This window comes from Tamandua tetradactyla, chromosome 6, assembly GCF_023851605.1.
Source record: "Tamandua tetradactyla isolate mTamTet1 chromosome 6, mTamTet1.pri, whole genome shotgun sequence".
In the NCBI taxonomy this organism is placed as follows: domain Eukaryota; kingdom Metazoa; phylum Chordata; class Mammalia; order Pilosa; family Myrmecophagidae; genus Tamandua; species Tamandua tetradactyla.
In genome coordinates, this window is record NC_135332.1 from 13,077,628 (window position 1) to 13,103,749 (window position 26,122).

Here is a 26,122-nt window from a genome sequence, read left to right on the forward strand (position 1 = left end):
AACCCTCGGGGGTCAGAGGGGGCTCTGTTGTACTCAAGCTGGAGAACCCTGCTCTAGACAACCTAAAATGTTCTCCTTCACCGCACCCAGCTGTCGCCTGCCCTGTTTCGTTCTAGACGGGCGGGTTACAGATCGACCCTAGAAATGCAGGTTCAGAATTTCCTCTACGGATACTGAAGTCCCAGCCAGGCAACCCGCAGGGAAAGCCTGGGGGGCTCCGGCACTGGTGCCAGCGACACCGCCCTAACGAGAACTGACAGCACTGATTTCGTCTTCCCTCTTGCTTTGGCTACTAGAAAGTTCTAGCCTACTTGAAATCATAACCATGTCACCTCCGGCAACTGGACAGGGATAAGCATCATTTTCCATCCTAGCTTCATCCTTGGCTTCATCTTAGCTTTTCTACCTTCATTTTCACTCTTTTCCAAAATGTTTAAGTTTTGGAAATTTTAAGAATAAAATTTTAAATAAACTTCCTTAAATCTTTCTGGTGGCAAGACCAGGTATCAGCATGTTTAATAGTTTTCCAAGGAAACATGACTTTTTTTTTCTTTTAAGAACTGTCAGATGGAGCTGAGAAAAGCCAGGCCTCAATCTTCAGTTTTCAACCCATCTGAAGTTGGTGGATTTACAGAAGTGCACGCAATGACATGAGCTGAACACGAGGGGGCACCACAGCCCATGCATCTGGCTGCCCGGGACTAGGCACTGGTCAGGTTCCGTGGAAACATCAGGCACAGAATAAGAGAAAAGGCTGCTCCAGACCCCAATAACCATTCGAGCTGCAAGATGCTGCAAGATGCTGCAAAATGCACACCACACCCCATCTGCCTCACACCCCTGAGTATGTTCATCAGGTAAGAAGGCACCTGGTGTCACACAGAGAGTCACAGCTGCAAATCTGAGCCACACAGCCTAAGTATGCATGAGTCCCCACTGCGGGGCAGCGTGCCGAGAGGATAAAAAGTGCAGCGCCAAGGAACGTCTGCCTCGCATGCTACTGTACAGAACCGAACCCATTCTCTCACGCACACTGCCTCGTTATATTATCACTACCACCCCTTAAGGCCAGTTTCATCACCCCATTTCACAGAGGAGGAAAGTAAGTCCCAAGAAGGCAAAGTGACTTCTGACGTCCTCATGGTGGCTGAACTGACAAGTCTAACCCAGCCCCGGTGGCTTTTTTCTCACTGTAGCACCTCCCAAAATGTAAACATGAACTTCTTCTCAGGAGACCCAACCATGAAAACCCAGGCTGGGATACTGCTGGAGTGAAGCTACGTAACTGCAGGAAAAAGGCTTGGGGTTCAGAGCTCAGAACCCCTTTATCTCCTTTCCCACAGCTCGGCTGCTGCTGTGTCGCTCTGTAGGAGGTAAGGGTACATGTCTGTGCACACGTGCATACACACATGTGCTCCCCAAATGCCCCGGAGAGGCAGGAGCGTGCCACAGGATACGAGAGACCCACCAGAAGTGGGAGGTCCAGCCACTGTGGGGAGTCCCCAATTCTCAGCCTCAGAGAACTGGGGACTCAGAGCCCTTGGCTCACCACACGTAATCTCCTTCCCAGGCCCCACTGAGCACCCCAGCAGTCAAAGCACCTGGCCACAAAACTGCAAAGGCGTGGGCCTAGAGGACAGGGAGGAAACTGCAGGCACTGCACCTGCCCGGGGCTGACTGAAAGCCAGGGCTGCCCGCAGAGAGCCTGCCCCGCCCCCAGCCCAGGTCCTGGGCTCAGATGGCATTTGCACCAAGAGAACAGGGTACCCCACCACCCAGGGCGCAATCTTCAATTTTTACCATGACAACTTCACTATGGGATCAACAATGTAGATTTAATACTCTCATTCCATGTTTCTGGACTTTTCCCCCTGTTTTTCTTCTACTAGAAAAGATTTTATATTCAAAATCAATCCCAAAACACTGGATTATATCAATCTTTGTCATATGTTAATATGACAAACTTTCCTGCATCCACAAGAATGGATTAAAACCCACTTACATCCTAAATGATGCATCACCCCTGCAAGGATGCCACAAGCCGGCCCGGCGTTCTGGCTTGGTCCACATCTGTGGCCTTATCTCATGCTGCACATTTGCAGAGACCACGCATCAGTCCCTGGAGCAGCCACGGCCCCCTTTTATCCATCACTGTCCCCCCACGATGCTCGAACCTTAAATGCTGCGAAGAAGGGATCTAGAAACAAGCTTTGTTCTGGACACGGAACAATCTCCTCTGCCAAGAACATCTGCCTAATTCTGGAAATAAGGGCAGCAGGGCGGCTGCCAGGAGCAGTCTGAATTCTAGACAGCCCCGTGTGTGAGAGAGGGAGCCCCTCCCAGCTCCCTCCCCCCGGAGCTCCCTACCCCTCAGCTCCCTCCCCTCCCAGCACCATCTGTCTTCTCGCCCCAAAATGAGGATACGGGATGGAGACAACTCCCCCACCCCACGCACTCTGAAGTACTGGCCAGGGCCCTGCAGTGGCTCCTGGAGGACCAGAGAGTGAGGAGGGCAGAGATGTGAGTGGAACCCGCCAGCACGACTGGGTGAGGGACAGAGCTCACCATACTGCAGAGGCCCTATGAAAATGTCCTCATTTCTTATAAACTCAGAACAGAAAAAGAAACAAATGTGCAGGTCGAAGGAAACACTTTCATATTTAATATTAATACATCATCTTTAGGTCAGCACAGTTGTAAAATATAATTTTTATTTCATTTTCTCATGGACGAAGGACCCACGAAAGCCAAGCACCGTGGGCCCGGGGAAGTCACCTGGTGGGAGGGGCCGGGCCCTGGGCTGGGGCAGCCCCCAGGCTTGCAGCTGGGCTGCAGAAAGATCCCCCACAGTGCTACCAGGAATCCCCTCACCTGCCACCTTGCCCTGCTGGGACAGGCTCTTTAAAGGCCGAGGCCCCTTTGGAAAGGTGCTTATCCAGTCCCAAGGCCAGCAGGGGACCTGAGCAAGCACTGGAGGTATTTGTGGAGACAGGAAATCAAGCCCATGAAGCCAGAGCCTTCTCCAGAGGCAAACCCTAAGGCAAAGCCCCATGTGCTGTCTTCACCAGTTTTTCCATTGAGGTGACATTCTGATAATATAAGATTCACCATGTTTAGCATTTTAAAGTGGGAAATTCAATGGCCTTTAGTATATTCCTGATGTTGCACGACCACCACGACTTTCTCGTTCCAGAACATTCTTATCACCAGAAAAGGAAACCCTGTACCCATCAAGCAGCCCCTCCCCATTCCCTCCCCCCACCCCCACTCTCCCAGCCCCTGCTAACCACTCATCTCTGCTCTGCCTCCATGGATCTGCCTACTCTGGACATTTCGCTCAAGTGGAGCCACGTGATATTTGTCCTTTTGTGGCTGCTTCTTTCCCCATGAACACGATGTCCTCAAGAGCCACCCACAACGTAGCATCAGTCAGTACTTCATTCCTCTTGGGGCGGAATGACGCTCCATTGTACGCTGCCTGTCATTTTTCCTGTCCTTCCAGGCATAAAGGGGAAAACCGAAACCTGCACGGCTGATGCCCCCAGCTATGTAAAGATGAGGCTCAGAAAAACAAGGACAGGCAGAGATGGGCAAGTGTGTTCCACACAACCCACAAAACCAAGGGTGCGTGCACAAGTGTGAGCTCTTTGGCTTCAGCCCTAAGGCCCTACCCGCTCCCCTCTTAGGAAGGGCCCCCATGAGTCAAGGGCTGGCTCAGCGCTTACAGGAGAGGATTCCAAAAGCAGCAAGACCAGTCTACAGCCTCGTCTGTAGACCTGCCCTTCTCACCTGATGCCCCAAAATGCCCGCAGCTGGGCTTCCTCCACCCTCAGTCAGGAGGCAGAATGAGAAACCGGTGACGTCCTGTGGACAAACAAATGTGCAAGAGGAGGACAAGAGAAGACCCAAGAGGGAGGGATCCCATGAGTGAAGGAAGAGTTAAGAGATAGGAGACGGCAAGGAGAGGAAAGCATGGAGAAGAGGCCCACCCCGGCCTCATTTCCCAAGGCCCAAGACAAGAGACCCGTGGAGGCTCTGTCCTTCAAGGAAAGCCTTCGGGGGGTGAAAGGAACAGGAGTGAGAGGCCCTGAGGGAGGAGAGCAGGCTGAGAGCTCCCAAAGCTGAAGGCCACTTTCCACTGAGCAGTGAAATGGGCTTCCGTGGCTTCCCCACCTGGAGACCCCTGGCTGAGAGGTCCGAGCACAAGGGGTACATTCCCCCTCTCCGCAGACACCACTGGGTTCAAGGAGCTGGATGGGGGCTGGGGCTGCCCCATCAGAGACCCAAGTCTGCTCAGAAGTTCCAAGTATCACAGTTGTAAGAAGGCACAGAAGAACCAAGATGGGTGCCGCAGCCTTGGGGTGAAATGCTAGAAACCCAAGGCCCAGCAATCAGGGACTGGCTAAGAAAACAACGGTCCATTGACTTGCTCCATTAAAGATTGTTATCAAGGTCTGCTGCAACAAAGGACTCTTATTATAAAATGGAAGAAGCAGGTGATGTAGGAGCCTCACTATATGATATCATGCCAGTGATGTGGACGTTGACAGATTTAAGGGGGCATCAGATGTATCTCAGCTCTAGGCCACTGTCAACTTTCCAAGTCCCCTTCCACTGTTTTAGCATCGTGGCCACCAGGAGATTTGACAATTTTATTGTCAGTCCTCCTCACCCGCAAGCCTGGGTACCACCTCCCTGACTTCCGGTCAACCCTTCCCATCTCTTGTCCTCCTTGTACAAAAGTGCTTACTTCGAAGAGCTCTCCTGGAATAAAAGCTCTGCCACCCCCACCACGCACGTGCACACGCGCACACACACGCACATTCTGTAATTCCACTTAGCAGGTCTCGAGTCAGGGCACTGGGTGGCACTTGAGGCCAGGACGTCAGCACAGGGAGGACAAGGCAGCTTTTCTCTTTCAAGGGGTGTTGGCTTAATACTCAGCCGTCCTAAGCCTGGGCAGGGTTATTCAGTGCCCAGTGCCTGGAGGAATTCCCAATACAGGCTCCTCTATTTTTTCTGACGGTCCTTGTGCCCAGTGGCCCTTCTCTAAATGGGAAGGCAGGAGCAGTGAGTACCAGGATGGGTGAAACACCTCTTGGGGCTGAGGACAACATGGAAAGCAGGTCCCCAGGGACACTGGGCAAGACAAGAGATTCAAATTTCTCCTTCTGGAGGCCCTGAAAAGTTTTGCACTCTAGCCTGAGCCTGGAAATCCATTTAAGGGACAACTAGTCTCTAAGCGGCAACTGGGTGCCAGGCTGGTCCAAGAACTGGACTGAAGAATCTTCAAAGATATATTTCCAGGACCGAGAGTTTTGAAAGCAGAGAAAGAGGAGGAGGAGGCCAGGAATACAGCAGCATGGCCCAAATTTCCTGCAGCAGGACACTGGTCCTTGGTCACCCCCTGCCTATTAAAAACGCCATCCTCCCTAGAAATGCCTCTGCTGAGAATCCACACCCGCTACACCTCTGCCCAGCACAGCTTATGCCCTGTTATGAAAACACCCAAAAGGTAAAATGGAAAAGGAAAGGCCCCGGGGTTTCTGGTCAGGAGGCCTGGTTTAAACTCTAGACTCTGCCACTTGCCAGCTGTGAAGCCGGGCCAGACTGTCCACACCACACGCCACCCCAGTGAACCCAACGTGCAAAGGAGCATCTGTTCCAGCATTTGCATCAGAAGGAAGGCGATGGCATCGCAAAGACCCTCCCAGAGTCTGGCGCACAGTAGGTGTTCAGTCCCGACCGGGGAGGCAGACCGTGCGGGGGCGGGGAGGCGGTAAAGAGGCATCCTCTTGCCTGAGCCAAGGCAACGGGACAGAAGTGAAGCTGGATGTGGAGGGCAGGGAGGGGACTGGCCCAGCAGAGAGAGATGGCCCTCCTCCCCTTTCTCCCTAAGGTCCCAGACTGAGATCACAAACCCAACCCCTCCACCCAGCTCTCATGAGCTTATCGGCAATGAAGGGGTGTTCTGCCAAATGGACCTGGACCCCAAACAGTTAATAGGAAGACAAGGGCCATTTCCTTAGGGAAAAAACAGGTCCCACTTGGTATCTGTCTTAGCTTAAGTGGGGCTGTCTTTATGAGCCTGATGTTAAAAACAAACCTCCAGAGTCATAAGAAATGAAAAATGAGGGAGGACAAAAGGGGGGAAAAGGAAAAGGAAAATCGCATCAGCCTGCAGCGCAAAGCCCAGGAGGAGGGGCTGGCGGGCGGCCAGGGCCAGCAGGGGCCAGCTGGTGATGCAGGGGCCGGGCCGGGGCGAGGGCAGCGGGCAGAGAACAGCAGCCCAGGCGCACGGCTCCGTTCCTGCCAGGCAAAGGGGCACGCCCATCTCCCGTCCACCACAGCAGAACTCAGGAACGCAAGGAGGATGGGCCCAAAACTCTGGCAAGCAACTTGCCTCAAGGCAGCAGGGACCACACAATTGCGCTTTGGGGAGGGCGCCCAGGCCTCCTGATCTGGCAGGTGGGGGACCCTGAGCCAGTACATTTCACCTTGGCGAGCCTCAGGCTCTGTGCTGTTAAGTGAGGGTAAAGGACACCAAGCCACCCAGGGCTGATAGGAGGGCTAGGAGATGGGGCAGCTGGCATAGACCAGCCCTGGGTGGCTGTCAGCGGGGCTGCCTAGTGTTTACAGCTCTGCCCCGGGAGCCAGAAGGCTTGGCCTGTGGCCAGGTTCCATCACCTAAGAGCGGTGGGATCATTGAGAAGTTATTTAGCCTCTCTGTGCCTCAGTTTCCTCATATGTAAAATAGAGATCATAGTAATGCTGACCTCATAGGGTCATTGTGAGAAATAAATAAGTACGTGCCTGTGTGCATGTGTTTGTGTAAATGTGCACGCACACGCATGCATCTGTGTGCCTATCTGTGCGTGTATATGTGTAAATGTGCATGCACGCACGTGCATCTGTGTGTATGTGTAAACGTGTACACATGCACACACACCTTGGAACAATGCTTGGAACTCAGAATGTGTTCTTGTGGTAGCAATTACTATTATCAGCTAATACTATTAGCACTTCTCATTGACTCAACTGTGGTGGAATCCCTCACAGTCTCAAACATACAGAAGCCCTTTCTAGGAACGGCAGGTCTCCCCTCGCGCGCCCTCCTGCAGGGGCAGCACGGGGGTCCGGGCGGGGGCTGGGCCGACCCAGGGAGGCTAGGCCCACACAGCCAGCCCCAGGCTTCGCTAATGCGGAACACACGGGAACCGCCTCGGGGGTCACGGAGCCTCTGATGGGGGGTGGGGGCGGTGTGCGCTTGGCAGGAGACCCCTTCCCGGAGGGCCGGGGGCCGTCTTCCCAGGGTGGCCGTGCCTGCCGAGGACCCTCCAGGAGCACGTCCCTGAGCAAGGGCAAAGTTGCCAAGGGCCCACGGAGGGCCGGGGAGCACAGTGTTTCTGCAGGAGAGGAGCAGGTGGCCAGGAACCTATAACCTGCTCGGTTTAAAGGAAATTCTTCATTCAAAACAAAAGTAGTTCGGTTTAGGGATCCGCGTTCTGCAGGGGTAGCACAGGTGTCTGCGGAAGAGACACAGTGGTGGGGGTGGGGAGGTGAGAAGGGGATGGTCTGGAGGGTGAAGGGACAGCCCCAGTGGGAAGGTGCCCGGGCCTCTCCAGACAGCCACCCCGGGGGTCTCATCGATAGCGCCTGTCCAGGTGGGGAGCTCCTAGCACCCGCAGGAGCCTCTCCCCAGACCCCAGGGGCCCGCCCCAAGCCTGGGATCTCTGTCCCGGCGCCAGGTGGTCCAGGTAGGCTGCACAAGGAAGCCCAAAGGCTGCAACAGGAGCCCCCAAATCAGGGTGGGCCCTTCCACCCAGCCTCTGCCTCCCAAAGACCATCGTGGTGTCTACCCCTCAGGTAAGTCTCCAGGAACAGCGCTGACGAAGAAGTGGTTCCCCCAGAGGCTTCCAGCAAGCGTGGTGTCCCGTCTTCTCAAATCCCTTGTGGCATCCAGGTTCCCAGGACAGAGGAGCCATTTCCCCCGCGCCAGCCAGCCCTCCTCAGATGCCCTCCCCAGCCCCACCCCCTACCCTGACCTCCCCAAACAAAGGTGCCTTTTCCTGCCTCTCGGGGCCACCGCCCTTTCCTCAGACCTGTGCTTGTCTTCCTTCTGCTCAGGCCCATCCTGGCTCGCCTCCCTGGGCACCACGCAACCCCTGAGACAGGCCCCGTATTGTTTTCAGGGGCCCAATAAATGACAACTCTGCCCCCTGCCCGCCACGAACTCCTCCAGCCCTCCAGGCCGCCCCCCTTCTCCTCTAAAGTCGGACTTGTGCTCAGCATGCCCCTCCCCCCCAGGAACGCACGGGAGTCTTGTGTCCAGGTGGGGGGCGGAGAAGCCTGCCGGTGTGCACTGTGCCCCCCCCCACCACCACACTCAACAGGGGAAGCTTCAGCCCAGACAGGGCAGCCGGGGCCAATGCAGGCACCCAGGCCCTCCCTGCCCTCGTGGCCAACACAGGTCCCCAGGCCCTCCCTGCCCTTGTGGCCAACGCAGGCACCCAAGCCCTCCCTGCCCCCGGGGCCGATGCAGGCACCCAAGCCCTCCCTGCCCCCGGGGCTGATGCAGGCACCCAGGCACCCAGGCCCTCCCTGCCCTCGTGGCCAACACAGGTCCCCAGGCCCTCCCTGCCCCCGGGCCAACGCAGGCACCCGGGGCCAACGCAGGCACCCAGGCCCTCCCTGCCCTCCTCTGAGGCCGGGAGCTGAAGGGGACACGAAGGTGGCGTTAGAGCAGGAGGATGCTCAACAAATTTTCCCAAACACTCTTTCATCAACAAGAAGGCTCCTCCTCACCCCTGGAAGAAGCCAGTGATGAAGGTATTAGAAAGGGATTAATCCAAGCCCAGACGGACATTTTTCTCCTCCTAGTTAACACGATGAGGTCCACAGGACAGGGCTTGGGCCCAGAGGGCGGCAGAGCACCAAAAAGGAGGGAGGAGGCTCGTTCCCCTGAGCTGTTCGAATGTGGGATGGGTCAAGGCACGGAGCAACCAGCCAAAACGGGAGACCCGTGTCGCCTGCCTTAATGCACATCGCAGATGGACTCTTCCGGCCTCGCCCGGCTCCTGAGTGGACACAACATTCCCCAGGCTTCTTTGACTACGGTGTGCAAGGAAACCAGGAGAGGGCACTACCCTCCTTCTGTGGCCACCCGCCCCGAGCCCTGGCCTCGTGCTCAGTTCTGTCCATTCCCCAGTGGCCCACGGGGGCTGACGCGATGGAGAAGACCTTCCGGCCACCGTCCCGACTGCCCCTCTCTGTCCTCAGTAAGGGCAAAGGGGCCCCACGGCTCTCTGTGTCTCTACCGCAAACAGTCCCGCCTCCTCTGGGTAGGGGAGGAGAGTTGGGGCATTGTGATCGTTTGAAGCTGCCATGTACCCCAGAAAAGATCGTGTCCTTTTAATGGGTGTAGACCTATTGTGGGTGGGACCCTTTGATTAGGTTATTTCAGTTGAGATGTGGCCCAACTCATTCAAAGTGGGTCTTAATCCTTTTACTGGAGCCCTTTTCAAGAAGAGAAAGGACACACAGAGAACAGAGAAACATCCAGAAAAGCTAAGAGAGCCAGAGAAACTGAGAGAGGAAGCCACTGAAGCCAGAAGCTGAAGGCAACGAAACCCAGGAGAGAAGGACCAGGAGGTATCATCCATGTGACAGAGGAGCCGAGCATCTCCAGTAGCTGGTCTTTGGGAGAAGGTATAGTCCCACTGATGCCCTAAGTTGGATATTCTCATGGCCTTAGAACTGTAAGCTTGTAAGCTAATAAATCCCCATTGTAAAAGCCAACCCATTCCTGGTATATTGCATTTCATCAGCTTTAGCAAACCAAAACAGGCGACTTACTAACCACGACAGAAGCTCCTTGAGCTCCTGGGAAGCTTCTATCATCAACAGGCGGTGATGTTTTCACCAGCTCCCCTCCCACACCACCTTTCAGTGTTTCTAAATAATGGGAGATATGAGTGAAGAACCAGGAGAGAACAGAGTCCATGCAGATACCCCACACCTGCTAAAGCCCCAGGTATTCATTTCCTAAAGCAGGGCAATATTTGATTTCAGAGCTGGTCAGAACCTCCGAACTCACCCCCCAATATTCTATCCATAAAATAAACAGAGAACCAAGGATTTATCCCCACATCCTTCAACTCTGGATCCAGTGCAATACTCAGCCCCGACTTTATATCACCAATCTGTCCATCAAGGAAAGAGAAAACTCTATATCATGCAATAAGTGGTCTAAACAACTAACCTAGATGAAGCATAGGTTCACAGAGTTGTAACCGTGAAGAAATTATCCAGATGCCCTCTAAGCACCTCGCTGGCGAGACCCCACCATCCCCACGTGCTGGCCCCATCTGGTGGGCATGGGCCATCTGGTGTAAAGACCCACAGGAATGATTCTGGGTCCCATGATTGGCAGGGATTTGGGGACAGTAATTCTCATTTTCATAGTTGGGTGCAAGAAGACTAGTGAGTATGGATTCAGGAAAACACTGAGGCTATGGGAACCCAAACCCTGCTGTCCAAGATGGGGTGCTGCTGTTTCTCCCACAAGTCTAATCCTCATCCTCATTCCACATCCATGTCCTCATCACCAGTACCACCACCAAGAGAAGAACCTGTTCAGACCCTGCCACAAACCTTCCAACCTGGCCCCCTGTCCTTCCTGGAGTGTGCATGGCACCTACAGGTCCATATAACCGTAGAACCCGGCTTAGTTCTTACCTGGCTCTCTTTCAGCTGCATCCTCAGCTTCTGAATCCCCCCTCCCTCGTGCATCTCCTCCCATGCCCCAGGCACCGGGGTGGCAGATGTGCCCTCTGTGCATCTACATGCATTGTGCTTTTGGGATCAGGGCCTCCTTCTCCTGTAGGATGTCTGTCTGCAGAGCCCAGAAGCTTCTATCGTCAGCAGAAGTCAATGCTCTCACCAACTCCCCTCCCATGCCACCCTTCGGTGTTTCTAAATAATGCACCGGTGGGGGTCTCCACCTCCAAGGGGGTCCAGTTCACGATTCAGGTAGGCCCCCAAGGTGGGTATGGTGGTATCAGGGGGACAGAGGGAAGGCCCAGATGCCCCCTGCCCGGAACCTGAGCTCCTGCACCTGAACCCCTGACGGCCCCTGCAGCTGCCACAGGTGAACAGAGACTCTGGACTGGACCACAAAGCCCACCTAGGAAGGCCCGTCTCAGCGGTTACTGCGCCATTTCCTCCTGCTGCAGGAGCAGCAGGGCCATATGGAGAGGGGAGCACGGGAAACTCAGGAATTTAGAGAGCCCGCCCCCACAACACACCTTACACACACACACACACTCAGGTCCCTCCCCAGGGCCCACGACTACCCCTGAGAAAACCATATGGGAGAAGAGAGTCACAGCCTTGGGGTTAGGGGCCGGGAGCTGGGCGAGGATTCCTCTCTAGGACATTCACAGGGAAGGGTCCTCCTTGGCCAGGATGCCAGCAAGGTATTTCGTTTCGGCCAGTAGGCGAAGCACCTGGGCTGTTCCCTCCCGGACAAATCGGAGGGGAGCACGTGGGTGCTGAGCCCTCCCAAGGACTGGCACACGGCACAAGGGCGAGGCAGGCCTGACCACACACCTCTGCACAAAGGTCAGCAGTAGGGGAGGTAGTGGACCAAGATGCAAACCAAAACCAAAACGAGCTGCGTGGAAGACGAGAGCCTGGCAGAGCCCTCAGATCTGCCATGATCTCAAAACCCCCAGCCCTGCCCCCACCCTAAGCTGCCCTGAACCCCCAGGCCCAGTCTCCAGCTCTGGGGCAGACGGACAGAGGCTCTGAAGTCAGGCACACAAGGCTGTGACCTTCAAGCAGTCCACTGCTGGGTGGCACTGGGCGAGCCACTTTCCCTCTCTGAGCTGTGATTTCTGGGATCATCAGACAAGACCATCAATCTCATCGAGGATGCTGAAAGGATTCAGGGGATGATACTGTGCCTGGCACTTAGTAGGAGTTCAACAGCCTTAGCCCCATGCTGTGACCTCTCAATAGCCAGTTCTGGCAGTTTGTGGTTTATATGAAATCTCTATGCCATTCACGGTAACGACTTCTCCAGATTGTTAGATAGAGACCACGCCTCCACACAACGCCAGATGGGGCACACACACACACACACACACACACACACACATGCTCTAGTGAGATGCACATACCCAAACGGGGCACACACATTCACACCCACCACAGTGAGGCGCAGACACACACGCACGCATGCCAAGAGTCCACGTACACACTCACACACCCATGGGGCACACACTCACACCCAGGCAGGGGCAAGCATGCCCGCAGAGGGCCACATTGATCCCATATGCTGACCACTCAACTTCCCTCGGACCAGAGCTCTTCCGGACCCACCCCGAGTCGGTCTTGTCCACTGAAGGGCTGAGCTTTTTCCCAACCAAATAGGCAGGAGAGGGAAAGGAGGAACTACTCCCCAGGAAAGCAAGGCAAACTTGCTGAAGACCTTCTCTGTTACCTAGAGAGGAGAGAGGAGGTAAATTGGGGTCGTTTGCCCCTGGGAGAATTACACACCAATGCCCCGGGCTAAGACACCCCTAGAAATAAAACGGGTGCCATAATAAGCCATGGGGCTGTCCCCGCAGTCCTCTCCCGGGTCACACCCCAGCCTGGAGCGGTCTGCACCGGCCTCCCTGCAGGGGTGAAAATAAAGGCGGTTTTGTCCTTCTCCCCTCGGGTCTGAGCGAGTTTATCTGACACTCCAGCAGTCTTTGTAAACCGAGTGTCCCCGGATAAACGCTCCCTTAAGAGTCGCTTGGCCTGGGACAGAGGGACCCTCTCCAGAGGAGAATGGGCAGCTTGTTCCGATGGTCTTTTAATATGGGGGGCGGGGTGTCGCCCCGGACGGGCCTCCGCGAGCTCTCACAGAAGGGTCTCTGTCCTAGGGCCACAATGGAGGGAATTCTTAAAGACACACATGCTGAAAAGGGGAAGGAGGTTTTTTCCCTGAGGGGGGTGGGGTAGGTTAGGGCGGAAAGAAGGGGGAGTGGCCAGGACTCCTCATGCCCCAAGGACAATTCAGATTGTAACAAGGCAGCTCTGTGCCCCAACAGCAGCTGAGTGGCACAGAGACTGGCCACCCCACAGAGCAGAAGCCAACCTCCAGGCTCCCCCAATGCCGCCAGCCTGGTGGCCCCTACCCCCCACCCCCCGGACACGACCCCACCAGCAACCACAGGAGCTCCGTTTTACCTAAGTGAGGGCATCTGTTATATTGTCCTAATGGAACGGTGCTGTCAGAGCAGTGTGAGTCCAAATATTCACTCCGGATAGGGATAAACAAAACACCCAAAAGCCCTGTGATAAATACAATTCTCTCAAGCTGAGAGGGAAGGAGGGACAGTTTCTTCTCTTCCATTTGTTTATTTTGGTATAAGGTATTTCTAAAATACATCACAACAGTCATAAGTGACATTTTCTAAAGACTGCCAACAAGACTGTTTTGTATTTTGGTTCCATTTATGTTCAATTCAGTGCTTTTCCAAGGAGCTGAGAGAGGCTGCAGGAAGAGCTCGAGCTGGCATGTCCTTTGAGAATCATCACATTTCTCTACCTACCTTGCTCTTGCCAATTGCAGAAAAGAGGAAGGAAATGACCAGGTGGTGCCTTGACATTACATTCAATCAAGGAATTATCTGGATCTAATGCACACAAAAGAGGAGTCAGAGGCCCCCCGATGTAAGGGAACTTGCCCAGAGCCACGCAACCAGTTAGGAGGCCGAGAGAGCAAAAGCCCGGGCCCAGGCTTTCGGGCCTGTGCCGCCACTTGAAGGCTCCAGGCACAGGGGCAAGCAACATTTGGAACCTCTCCCAGCAAAGACCAGCCACAGCTTCTGCTACGCCCGAACTGGGATGCCCAAAAGGATGCGTGAACATTCCAGTCCCAGTACTTCAGAATGTGGCCTTATTTGGAAACAGGGCCAGTCCAAATTCAAATGGGGTCATACTGGAACAGGTTGGGCCCTTAATCCGTCGTGACTGGTATCCCTCTAAAAAGCAGGAGTTTGCACAGAGATGGGGAGACGGAGGCAGAGAACGCCAAGGGATGCCCAGGCCAGAAGCCAGAGGAGACATGGAACCGATTTGTCCTCAGGAACTTGGGCTTCGATTCAAGCTTGGCTCTGCCACCTTGTATTCACACTTCCAGGCTCCAGAACTACAAAACAATACATTTCTGCCATCTTAAGCCATCTAGTTCCTGGTGCTCTGTTCACTGCAGCCCTAGAAATCTAAATCTTCAAAAGTCAAGACGGGAAGCTCCAGGAATAACGGGAATGTGTTAGGATGACCTGGACGTAGTCCACTGAGCTGGCAGCCCCAGGCCCACAGCCACGGGCTGGGACTGAGTCCAGCACAGCTCCGAGTGCACGGCGGGTCTTTACCGGGTGACAGTGCCGTGAGATCAGAGAACCCACATCTGTGATTACAGGGAAGGGAAAGGACCCATGTGTGTGGAAACATCACGGCAGCACAGAATTCTACAGAAGAAAAGAGAACATTATATAAGAAAATATTCAGGGAAGAGACAGATTGGATGAAAAAGAAAACTTTGCAAAAATAGATAGCACCCGGTCAGAGAGTTTATTCAACCCGGACAACCGCTGTCCGACACTCCTGGATTCTACATCTGCTCCGACTCTGAGTGTCATCAATGGCTATCAGCTGAATTGTGTCCCTTCCCTTCCCCAAAAAGACACGTTCAAGCCCTAACACCCAGTCCCACAAATGTGACCTTTTTGGAAATAGGGTCTTAGGAGATGTGATTAGTTAAGAGGAGGCCAAACTAGATTAGGGTGGCCCTGAATCCATTACCATGTTGCCCTTATAAGAAGAGGACATCCAGACACAGACGGTCACCGAGCAAAGGCCGTGTAAAGATGGAGCAGGGTAGACTGCACTCATGTTTCTACAAACCAAAGCATGCCAAGGACTGACAGCAAACTCTAGAAGCTAGAAGAGCTGAGAGGGGGCCTGCCCTGCGGGTTTCAGAGGGAGCATGGCCCTGTCATCACTTTGATTTCAGACCTCTGGCCTCCAGGACTGTGAAGGGATACAGTCCCGTGGCTGTAAGCTGCCAGCACGTGGCAGTTTAATATGGCAGCCCTATGAGTATAAAACACTGGCCGTGTGTTAGGAGAGAAAGGGACAGTGATGCAGAGAACAGCGCCCCTGGGAAAAGAAGTCACGGACCTGCCACAGGGAAAACCATTTTTTGTGACAGAGATGCCCATTTCAGGCCCAGAAAGGAAGAGCCGGCAAGGACACCGCCCGCCTCCTCTCCCCACACCCCACTCCTGGCTGGCCGCTCAAGGCCACAGAGATTTGGGGGAGCAGTTCTCCACCCCATTTGCCTTGTAAATTAAAGTGCACACCCCACTTTTACATACAGCCCTTGCTTAAGCCATGGAAACAACAGCCCAAATCCCACGCTTCTGAGAAAAAAAAAGCCAAAAATGACCTGGACCTCTTGGCTAGAAAATGGAAATACTCTTTCCAAATTAAATCCACCAATATCAGTCAAGCAGACAGAGCATGGAGCTGCTCCATTTCTTTTAGGGGGAGTAACAGGTTTAAGCCAGAAGGGGCTGGGGGGTGCGGGCGGGCAGTGAATGGGGAGGAGGGATACCAGACTCAGTCTCCCCAGCCCATTGAATGAAACATGCTCCAGCTCCCACCCACTCTCATACCACCCCCACCCCACCCCCCGCCAACGTCAAGGCCACATAGAGGCCCCATTCTCCACCCTCTCAATCACATCAGTTGAAAGGATCTTTGTGCAAAGGGCAGGGCAGACAGCAGCTGACGGGAGCGCAGCTCAGATAAGGCAAGGATTTCTCACGGGGACCATCTTCCCAAACAGCAGGCCCCCGTCTGATTTCCAGGAAATGTTGGCACAGCATTGGGTAGCCCTCTCCAATTTCCAGGCACAACATCAGACGGGCGAGTGTAGCACCCCAAGGGCTGCCCTGAGAGCTCACCCAAGCTCTGAGCTCGGGGACTCAGGCCCGCAGAGCCCTGTCCCACCACGGGGAGCTGGAACCCTTGAACACGGCTGAACGCCTCAAAGAGCAGACCTGTCTACTTTCTGCTCCATAAGCCATGTGCACCCCATCTTCACCAACCTCAGGTTCATCGCCTTAAAGGCCAGTGATGGCAGGAGATGTAAAATGGTACAGGAGTTCACTGGGCAGGCCCTGGCCTCTGCCTCCTTCCTGGGATTTCAAGGACAAGGGAATCCACAACACCAACGTGTGTTTTGGACATGTGCCCCTCTTAAGGAAACAGCCAGAACCGTCGGTGGGAAGATTTCCTTGTTTCAAAGACAAACACACCCACCTCTAGATCCTGGCTGTCCTGTTTGCCACGGGAGGGGTGCACGGTTTCTCACGGCTAACTAAGCCAGATGAGACATCTGTAGGTGTGCAAGGATGCCAAAACACAGGAGCCCCAACCACCGAACATGCGTGCAGCTGGGGAGTCCCTTAATAAGAATTTCTCATCAGGGGAAACTCCAGTTAAAGGAAACTTTCAATTCATTTTGGTGTCAATTATTTTAATTGTTACTTTACTGCCTAAATTTGTAAGGGAGAGGGAACTCCCTCTCCAACTTCACTCCTGAAATGATGCAGAACTGGAAGAAATCCAGTCTCAATGTTCTCAGTGGGTTCCTGGAAAGGAAGAGGTGAAAGACTAACCAGAGTTCTAGGAACATTATCAAAACCATTGGATCATGACTTCCAGCACTTTCCAAAAGAAAGAGGAATCCAAGCTGGCAACGAGACACAAGACGGACCTCAATTCAAGTCCCAGCTCTTCTCCCTACCAGCTGGGTGGCTTTGGACAGCAGAACTTCCTCATCTCTTAAATAGGACAAGATGAGCTAGTGAATGTCTTTTCCTCCACTTGTCACAGTCTCTACAAAGCTTGTGCATTCTCAAGCTTCAAGGAGAAATAGTCTATCACCATGACAATGAGATTTTTCCCACACAATGTCAAACCAGGAGAGCTGGTAGCACCCACCAGGCAGCAAGGCTCCCCTTAAGAGCTCACACAACCCCTGAGCATAAATCGCTGCTCCTCAAACAAGACCCGCCTGCATTACGCGGACAAAGCAAGCGAAATGGGGTCCCCACCCTGAGCTCAGGAGCCCACGGAAGAGAGCCTGTCTCTACCAGGCAGCACCCAGAAGATCTACTTCCGAGGTGGCACAAGAATACAGGACTGATGCAGCCATCATATAAACGCCCCCAGGGGGCGGCCCTGGGCAAGCTCTCTCTGCCCAGCCTGCGGGGGGTGGGGAGGCCAGCGAGAAGGGGACAGGAACCCCCCATCCCCGCCCTTGGGCATTTCTACTCCGATGGCACAAACCCACCTTCCCAAGTAGAAGTGGAAGCAACGCCACTGGCAGAGAACTGCACCCTCAGCGCGAGGGAGGGCGTTTTCCTTCTCTCTGGAGGAACCTCGGGTAGGAGACCCATTCCAAGCGTCAGGCTCCCTCCCCAGTAACAGGCTTCTGGGCATGAAATGAGAACCTAGTCTCGGGACCATCAGCTGCAAGGCTGGACTCGGACCCAAGAGCCCCGTTGCCGGCTCCCTGGTGAAGCACCACCCAGCCCTTCAGTTTCAGGAGACACAAAGGGAGGAAAAGGAAAATTATGAGTCCCACTCGTTTATCAACTTCCCCTTAACATTAACACACATCTCCCACTTTCCTAGGTACTGGGGTCACAAAGGAGAACAGAGTTAATTCCCTGCCCCCGGAAGCGGACACTCTGGTGAAGTGCCCAGCGGTCTAATCTATTCATAGCAAACTTTGTTTTGACTCTCCACGCCCATCTTCGCTTCCCAAGGGCCCTGAATGGCATCTGCAAAATGCCCTGGCTCTGGGCAAGGTGCGTCCACCCTCGGGTGCACGGAGCGCGTGCTCAAAGGCAGCCCCAGCCCTGGATGCATCGAAGCAGGAGAGGCCTGGAAATGCCAACAGCATCCTTGCAGCAACCACAAGGTAAGTAAACCTAAGAATGAAACTCTTTCCAGACGTGGGAAGAATGAAGAAAATTGGGGGAGACGGAGCCAACGAATCAGACCAAATAGCTCAGGAAGCCCAGTTCCTAGATCTCTCTGTCGTTTCACCCGTTAGACTTGGTTTCTCTGTGACCTGCAATTAAGAGTGACCCCCCAGTATGGGATCAATGAGATTTTTCTTTTTTCTTTTTATTTCTTTTTCTGGGGCGATGCAAATGTTCTAAAGATGATCGTGGTGATGAATATAAAACTACATGATGATATTGTGAGCCATTGATTGTACACCATGTATGGAATGTTTGTATGTTAACAATGTATGTGCTTCTACCTTGTTTCATCAATAAAAAAAGTTTAATAAAAAAAATAGTGACCCCCCCCAAAAAAAAATGACCTTCCTCTATATGGGGAAGCAACGGAGCCCAGAGAAGCCCGGTGACTTGTGCACAGCCCCATAACTGCTGTGCACGTGAGAACCGCCGCTACATCCACCAGAGCTCAGGGCGTGGGGGACAGGGCATGGGGGCGGGGCGGCGGGGCGTGGGGGCGGGGCATGGGGGCGGGGCGGCGGGGATGCCCGTGACGCCACGAAGGCCCCGACCCTGCAGCTGAAGGGTCCCTCCGGGCCCAGAGCAGTGGACGCTGCACCCCAGGCCTGCAGGAAGGCCAGCTCCTCTCCCCTCCCTACATTAGGACGCGGTGGCTCCGCAGGCGGCTCCAGTCGGTGGGCGGCGCTTGTTGAGCCCTGGCACAGGGAGGGTGGCAGTGGGGGGGGTGGGCAGTGGATGGCCGGTGTGCGCCCCAACCGGGAGTGCAGACAGCCGCAGTGGCATCCCCCGTTGACTGGCCCCTCTGCATGGGGGACGGGGCGTTAGACTTGGTTTCGCTGTGATCTGCAATTAAAAGTAACCCCCCCTTTTTTTCTTTTCTCTTTTTATTTTCTTTTTCTAGAGTGATGCAAATGTTCTAAAACATGATCACTGTAATGATATAAAACTACGTGATGATGCCCAGGACAGACAGAAGTGTTTGAGCAGGGGCGGCTGGAGAGGGTGAGGAAATGGGGAAACAAGCCAAGTTCAATCACAGCAGCTGGGGGCGGAGGTGGGGGAGAGGGCAACAGGGTAAAAACAGGGCAACGTAGGCAAGCGGAAGGAAAGGGAGAGGACAGAAATTCCTGGAAAGGCCACAAGCCCAGAGCTGAGAAGGCCACGGCCATCTCAGCTCTTTGGTTAACCACATTCCGGGTTTCCACTTAGAAATTTAATTAAAAACCCAAACACCTGACTTTCCCAGCGGGCTTGCCAGTGGCCATGAACTCCCTTAGATTCGGAAAAATCCATTCCAGCATAACCCTGGAGCTCCTGAACATGGCCAGCATGAACCAGAGGGAGAGGGGGCACAAAGAAGGGTCAGGGGTGGGAGGGTCTCAGGGAAGAGAAGACTAGAAAGCCCCTTGGCACAAGCCCACCCTGCCCTGTCACCGCAGCCCCGGAACAGTAGCTTTGTTCCTTGCTACCTTAGTATTAGCAGTAAAAAGAGACACACAATGAAAAAATAAAATGGAAGACAAACTATGGGTCTGGGGGCTCCAGACCTGCACAAGCGAGCGAGGGAAGGCAGAGCGTTCCGGAGAAGGCAGAGCAGGGCAGAGGCATGAAGCAAACACAATCTGTCCCCCGGGGCCCATAAAACCACTTACTGCAAACAGCCTAATCCCACCTCGAGGGGCAGGCGCGTGCTTAGAAGGACGTCCAAACACAAGCCAGAGCAGATTTAGCTTGCAGGGGCTCACACGCAGTGTCCGCAGAAAAACCCAGGGCAGCAGCCGGGGAAATGTGGCATCCCACCCTTGTGCTCAAAAAGAAATTTCTTAAGCCATTCAACTATGCAGAAAAGGGTTCTATATAAAAAAAACTGCCCCCATTACCCCTATACTCAGAAACTTCATATATGAACATCTGTCCAAGTGAGCGCAAAGGATTTACTCCGGCGTTTCTTCAGATAGTCCAGTCTGCACCTCCCACCCTCCCTCTCCACACCAACACTTCCAAAATACTCGTTTTTCGCAGTGTGTGCTAGACTAGGAATTAGGGTCCAGGGGCTGGTTGACTCGACTGTGCCTCAATTACCCCCTCTAATATATGGGAACAACACCTGACTTTTCACCCAGTTGAGGGTGATAGCAAATGAGTTATGAACACAAGAGAATTTGAAAAAATCCCGGTGCCAATAGTAGGAACCCAATGGCAGGTTGACTCATCACCCTTTTAATTTAAAAAGAATAGATGTGACAGATGAGGATTAAGTCCCACCCACCCAAACTTCCTGCTCCCTGTCTGCCTGAATACTGGGCTCTCAAGGAAGTTTGCTTCCTCCAAGATAGGCGACCCCACAGGCTCCCAGTGACCACGCCTGGGGGAAAAAAAATAACAATACTGGACAATTTACCTTCAAAGTTAGAGGTAAGTGAAGAAGGCACAACCGTGAAAACAAGAACTGTCACTTAAGGCACCCAAGGGTTTCGCTCACATACTGAGAGTCTGTCGCCAGAGGCCAGTGTCTCAGATACCTGTTTTCCCAGGCCGAACCTACAGCAGAGACCTGCCTGTCCACTGAAGGCCACTTGAGCCCTGGTGCCAAAAGCCAAAGGAGACCCAGTAATGTCCAAGGAAGCATCCAGCAGGCACCCCATATACTGCAGAATTAAAAATGAGAGGGGAAACCTATTGGGAAATAACTGGAGACGAGTCTGTAATTAGGGAAGGGGATACCCCCATTGAGAGCTCCAAAGGCCAGCCGTGAAATCCTAATGGATTATGAGATGGACTGCGGGACAGGCGCAGAGGCTTTCTCTGCCTGGTCCCGCCCTGTGTCCCGTCCAGTCCATTTCAAACAGAGTAAAGTTTGCTAAAGTGAAATGAGGTCCAGGGAATTTTTTAGGTCAAAGGAATGGGACTGAGAACTATTCGAATCAGACAGTAATTAGCCAGCTGGGGCCCAACAGATTTTAGGGGAGAGGCTGCAGGTCTAACTTACTCCCAGGGCCCCCAAACAACAGACTGCCCTTTACCGTTTGCTTAAAGGCAGTCACTTCTGTTTCACCCACGTACAGTGGCACCTGGTTTCAAGATTTCTATGTAAAAACCTGTACCAACAAACCAAATATGGGAGGAGGTGATGATTCACATCACAAAAATAATTCTTTGACAGAAACTTGCCACTTCAGCATTCCTCTGGGTTGCATGCTCCCCCCAGGCCTTTCGCATGGCACGCCATCAGCCAGGATAGGGTTTTCCTGGACATTTTTCCAGGCACAAACCTAGGTCTCAAATCAAAGGAGCAGAAGTGATTTTGAACAGGATTTTGACCAACGGCATGGCCAAGAGAGAAAAGTTTCATCCAGGGGCAACCCCACCCTTTGAAGTGAGCGTCTGTCACACCACCCAAGGAGACTTACCCGGTGTGGGAGAGAAATTATTCCAGCCAGCTATTCTGGTGACACTGGACATTGCCCACGACGACAGCGGCCAGAAAGAGGAGTCATGGGCTGGTGGGCACCCAAACAAATGCACTTAGCAAATGGCATCCTCCAAACCCCTCAGAGGATGACGGGCAGCTCTGATTTTATTCCTAGGATTCCAGAACTGCAGTCCCTTTATCCTTGGCCCAAATGTGGCCACTTCTCTTTTAAACAAGTACAAAAGCACGTGGTTTCAAGACTGCTATGTAAAAACCTGTACCGACACACCAAATAAGTGCACGTGGGAGTCCAGATCAGATGGAGGTAAAGCCGGGAAGCCCTCCTGGAGGAGGAGAAAGAGACCTGGTTTATGACTGGGTTAGCTTCCAAAGGAAAAGGCTCAATTCAGGCTTTAACTGGCTAAGATATCATTCAAGCCCATGTTGGGGAACTGATCTAGGAACAGTCGCAGCTTCTAAGAAGGGAGGATCCAGGGGAGATGCTGAGCAGAGGGACCAGGCAGGAGTAGACAGAAGTGCTGTTCCAGATAGTTTAGTCACTACGTCTCCAACCCTCTCCCACTAAGACTTCCTGTTATGATCTTCGCTGGACTTGGCTGGCTATAGAAACGTCTGTGTCTGTGAGAGAGAAAAAGAGCAGGGGGTCTTAGAATCTTTCTGTTTGCAAGCTATCGCCGGAGGGCCGGGAGGGGCTGCAGCGCACAGGGGATATTTACAAGTTAGCAGGATAGTTCAAAGAGGAAAAGAAAAACCGAGTCTTGGAGACCATCCCCTAACAGTAACAGAGAAACTCTATCCGGACAACACAAGTCTGTTTTGTTGAAATTCAAGTAACCTCAAAACTTCTTTGTACCAAACAAACAGCACCTTACACTTTCTGCAGGCAAGCACTCCAAAATGGAGAAGGCAGAGTAATACTCAAGCAGACAACCCTAATTTGCGTGTTATGTAGCCTCTTTGTTGTAGGGGGCAGGAGAAGGGCCTCTTTCATGGGTTTCCTCAACTTCACACAAGCACTCTTTTATGCAAGGCGCCCGGGCCAGCCTCCATCCCCGTCAGTGGCTTCCAAACACCCCTTCAGGCCGGCTCTCCTCACCCCAAACCCTCCACTCCGCTCAGGTAAAAGTCCCCTAAAGACATGGGAATCACTTCCTAGTCTAAGATTGCTTGGCAATCCCCTAAACCCCTTCGGAGGTAAGAGCAGAGGCCGTGTACCTTTGGCACTGCCCAAATAACCAGGAAACGCTGCGTGCACGGGGCTCTGCACACCTCGCGCCGCCGACGCCTCCGCTGATGCCCGCCTGAGTCACCTGTGCAGGCGCTGCGGCGTGTGCATGTGCGGCGGACGCGCCTGCTTGGCGGCTGGCTGTCACGCACACCGGATGTCATTCATCTACCCCTCAGGAGACAAGTCGGGGCAGGTCGGGGAAGAACCCGATTTTCGCTAAAGGACAAATTCCCAGTGAGAGGCTGGGAAGAGGGAAGGAGGGGGTACCTAGAGATGCTTCCCCACTGCTGTCATGGCCACTCTGCCCTCTAGCTCCTGGGGCCCCTGACCTGGGCTGGCCTGGCTAAAAATAGGGAGCAGGCAGGAGGAAAGTGAGGATGAGCGAACCTGGGAAACGAACTGGAAGTTCCCAATTTCAAACCTTCTCTGGAATAAAGCCTGGCTGCCGTTGCCCTCTCAACTCTCATTTTTTTCAAGACAGCATTTTACATAATGTGCTATCCCAGACTGGATCCTGGACCAAAAAAAAGGACACTATCGTGGGACAACTGGAGAGCCTTGAATAAAGTCAGTAGATCAGTAAATGTTTTCGTATCACTGTAACTTTCCCAGGTTTGCTAATTGCACTATGGTTCAATTATTTATGGATATATATATATATAATATCATATAAAATGACAAACATAATATATACCATAGAAAATATATTTGGGGAAGCTGAATGAAGGATAAAGAAGAACTCTATGTACTATTTTTGCAACTTTTTAGTAAGTCTAGCTTTATCTCAAAATTAAACTTTAATTTATAAAAAGGACACCAGTCTTAACCCAGATGCCTAAAAAGTCTCAATCTATGGTACTGCCCAAAAAATCGACATCATAGTCCTGAGAGTAGATTTTCAGTTACCCTCATGCCAAGGCTGATGAGCTCTTTCTTACAGAAGAAAACACTGAGCACTCTCTCAGCAAGCATTTACGGACTGCCAACCGGGTCCCTGCTCCCAGGGTGGTATAATCTGGTAGCTAACTGGTGCCATCTTCCTCCACGCCCACCCTGGAAATGTCTAATACTAGAAGCAGTCCTTTAACTTTGGATGTGACTTTCATTGAAAGCAAAGATACTATGTTCTGGGAATTTTCCAGAGGAAATGATCCAAAATGTGGACAAATCCCTACGGACAAAAGATGTTCGCCAATATATTACTTTTATGGGTAAGAATTTGGAAATACCTGAATGTCCAACAATAGGGAAATTGTTAAGCAAATTATGATTCAATGCCTGCGGTAGAATAGAGCAATACAATTATTACATGGGGAAACATGTAAATAAAGTTGAGAAAAAAATTTAAAGGCAGGAAACAAAGTAGTATACATAACAAGATTTCACCAGGAAAGAAAAACTTTTCCAGCATTACTGAGGGAATTGAGTGTCCTTTCCTGCTTTTTGCATTTTAAAAATAGTTTTCTATAAAATAAAAGGTATAGATTACTTTTAAAATCAGAGGGGTGCTGAAGTCATCAGTCGGCAGGGTTTCAAGTTGCTCTCCTGAAAGTCAGGCTGGGAAGGGCCCCAGGAAATAGGTACCCAGGTGGGCAATGCCAGGGACCCAGGTGGGGCCAGAGGCAGCTGTCATGGGTTCCTGAGGGAGGAGGGCAGTATACCAACCAAAAGAGGACACCTGTAATACCTGTACATACAGAGCAGAGTCGCTTGATCATTCGACAGACATCTGTTCGGGTCCTACCCAGTGGAAGGCACAGCGCTGCCCAAAACAGTGCAGACACAAAGCAAGAGAAGAGGGACCTATGGGTATATGAGCCCTTCGCTTTCAGCTCAGGACACAAGACTTGGGAACTGCGGAAGGCCCCTTCCCCGCATTGCCAGGGAAACCTCTTCCATTAACAGTGAGGCCGGCTGGAGCGCGGACCCACTTGCTGCCACTTCCCACCCATCCGCAGAGCCTGTCCACGCCCTTGCCAAACGCATCCGCGCGCCCGCTGACGGGTGGCCCAGTCCTTGCAGGACCACCTTTCACCAAAGGGCCGGCGACATCCAGAATGTCCCAGCCCCAAGGGCGAGAGGGGCTCGTCCACGTCACTTTCTCCAACTGCCGCGCGCCAGTCGCATCCTGGGTGGCGGGTGGGCACGGCCGGGATCTCACGGAGGCGGCACCGCTCCCGAAGTAACGGGCTCGGAGAACTGCAGTGCGAAAGGCAAGTGCAAGGGGGCACGCGCTGGCTCTGAGGACGCGGAGACCCTTCTCCCCGCGGTGGCTCCGGCCGGGACCGGCCAGCGTCTCGAAGGCAGTGGGGAGTGAAGGGCGACGGACGAGACAACCTGGGACGGGGGGGCGCTGACCACCGCGACCCGGGCGAATCAGGTCCGCCTAGAGGTTAGACGGGTAGCTAAAATGACCTCCGAGCAGATGTCAATTACAGGAACAAAAATTCCAACCCACACGGCGGCAAGCTTGGAAAGCGACGCAGGGGAAAGAAAACCAACGACAACAACCAAAATGTCAAATCAAATCAAATCCCCTCTCCCGAACCGCAGAGAAACTTACCACTAGGTAGACTGTTGGGTAGAATCAGTCAATCCACGGATGAAGATAAAGTGGTGGGTTTTCTACGCCCGGGTGATATGCACCAAGTAATCCACGTTAGGGTCGTCGGAAAATGCCCGCCCCCATCCCATTCCCCATTTTGCATCCCAGGCCAAAGCGCCGCCAGCTCGGTGCCTCGGCGCTCGGGATCCGCAGGAGGTCGCGGGGCTCTCACAGGGCGGGGGTTTCCAAGCAGCCACATTCCTTTCCCCCGGGCCGGGCGGGCGACGAGGGCGGGTCCCGGGCGCCCGGATAAATCAGCTGAGCGCATCCCATCTGCTTACGATCGGAGCGCACCCGGCTTAAACGCAGCTCCTTTGCCCTCATTGCGCACTGCAAGCCCAGAGATCCCCGCCGGGATATCCTCTCTGCTAAATCCAGAAAAGCGCTTAAGGCAAATCGCTCTCAGCCACAGGTCTGCAGGTCCTCCGACCCAGGTAGCGCAGGCCAGGCCCGGAGGAGAAGCGCGGAGCGGCGGGCGCCAGCTGCGGTGGCCGCGTCCTCCCGCCGCCACCGACACCACCGCGCGCCCGCGCCGCCTCCGCGCTCTGCCCGCGGCCGGCCCATTCTGCCCCTATATACCAGCGGCCCGACCCAGGGCCCGGGAGGCGGGGAGGAAGGCGGGGTGGGCGGAGCGTGGGGAGGAGGCGGTGAGGAGTGAAGGCCATCGGCTTCCTGGGAGTTGTAGTTCAGTTTTCCCAGTTCCGGCAAACACGCGGTGACCGTAGGAATCCTTGGGC

General features: G+C 53.5%; 1 long non-coding RNA gene across 1 annotated transcript in view; it reads right to left on the bottom strand.

Moving 5' to 3' along the window:
• The window catches only part of LOC143687077 (uncharacterized), a 147,529-nt gene extending 121,627 nt beyond the window's left edge, over positions 1 to 25,902 (bottom strand). Inside the window, exon 1 of the long non-coding RNA XR_013177404.1 lies at positions 25,344 to 25,902. This is a non-coding gene — a long non-coding RNA (uncharacterized LOC143687077). The remainder of the gene's footprint in view (positions 1 to 25,343) is intronic.
• Positions 25,903 to 26,122: the final 220 nt, after the last annotated feature.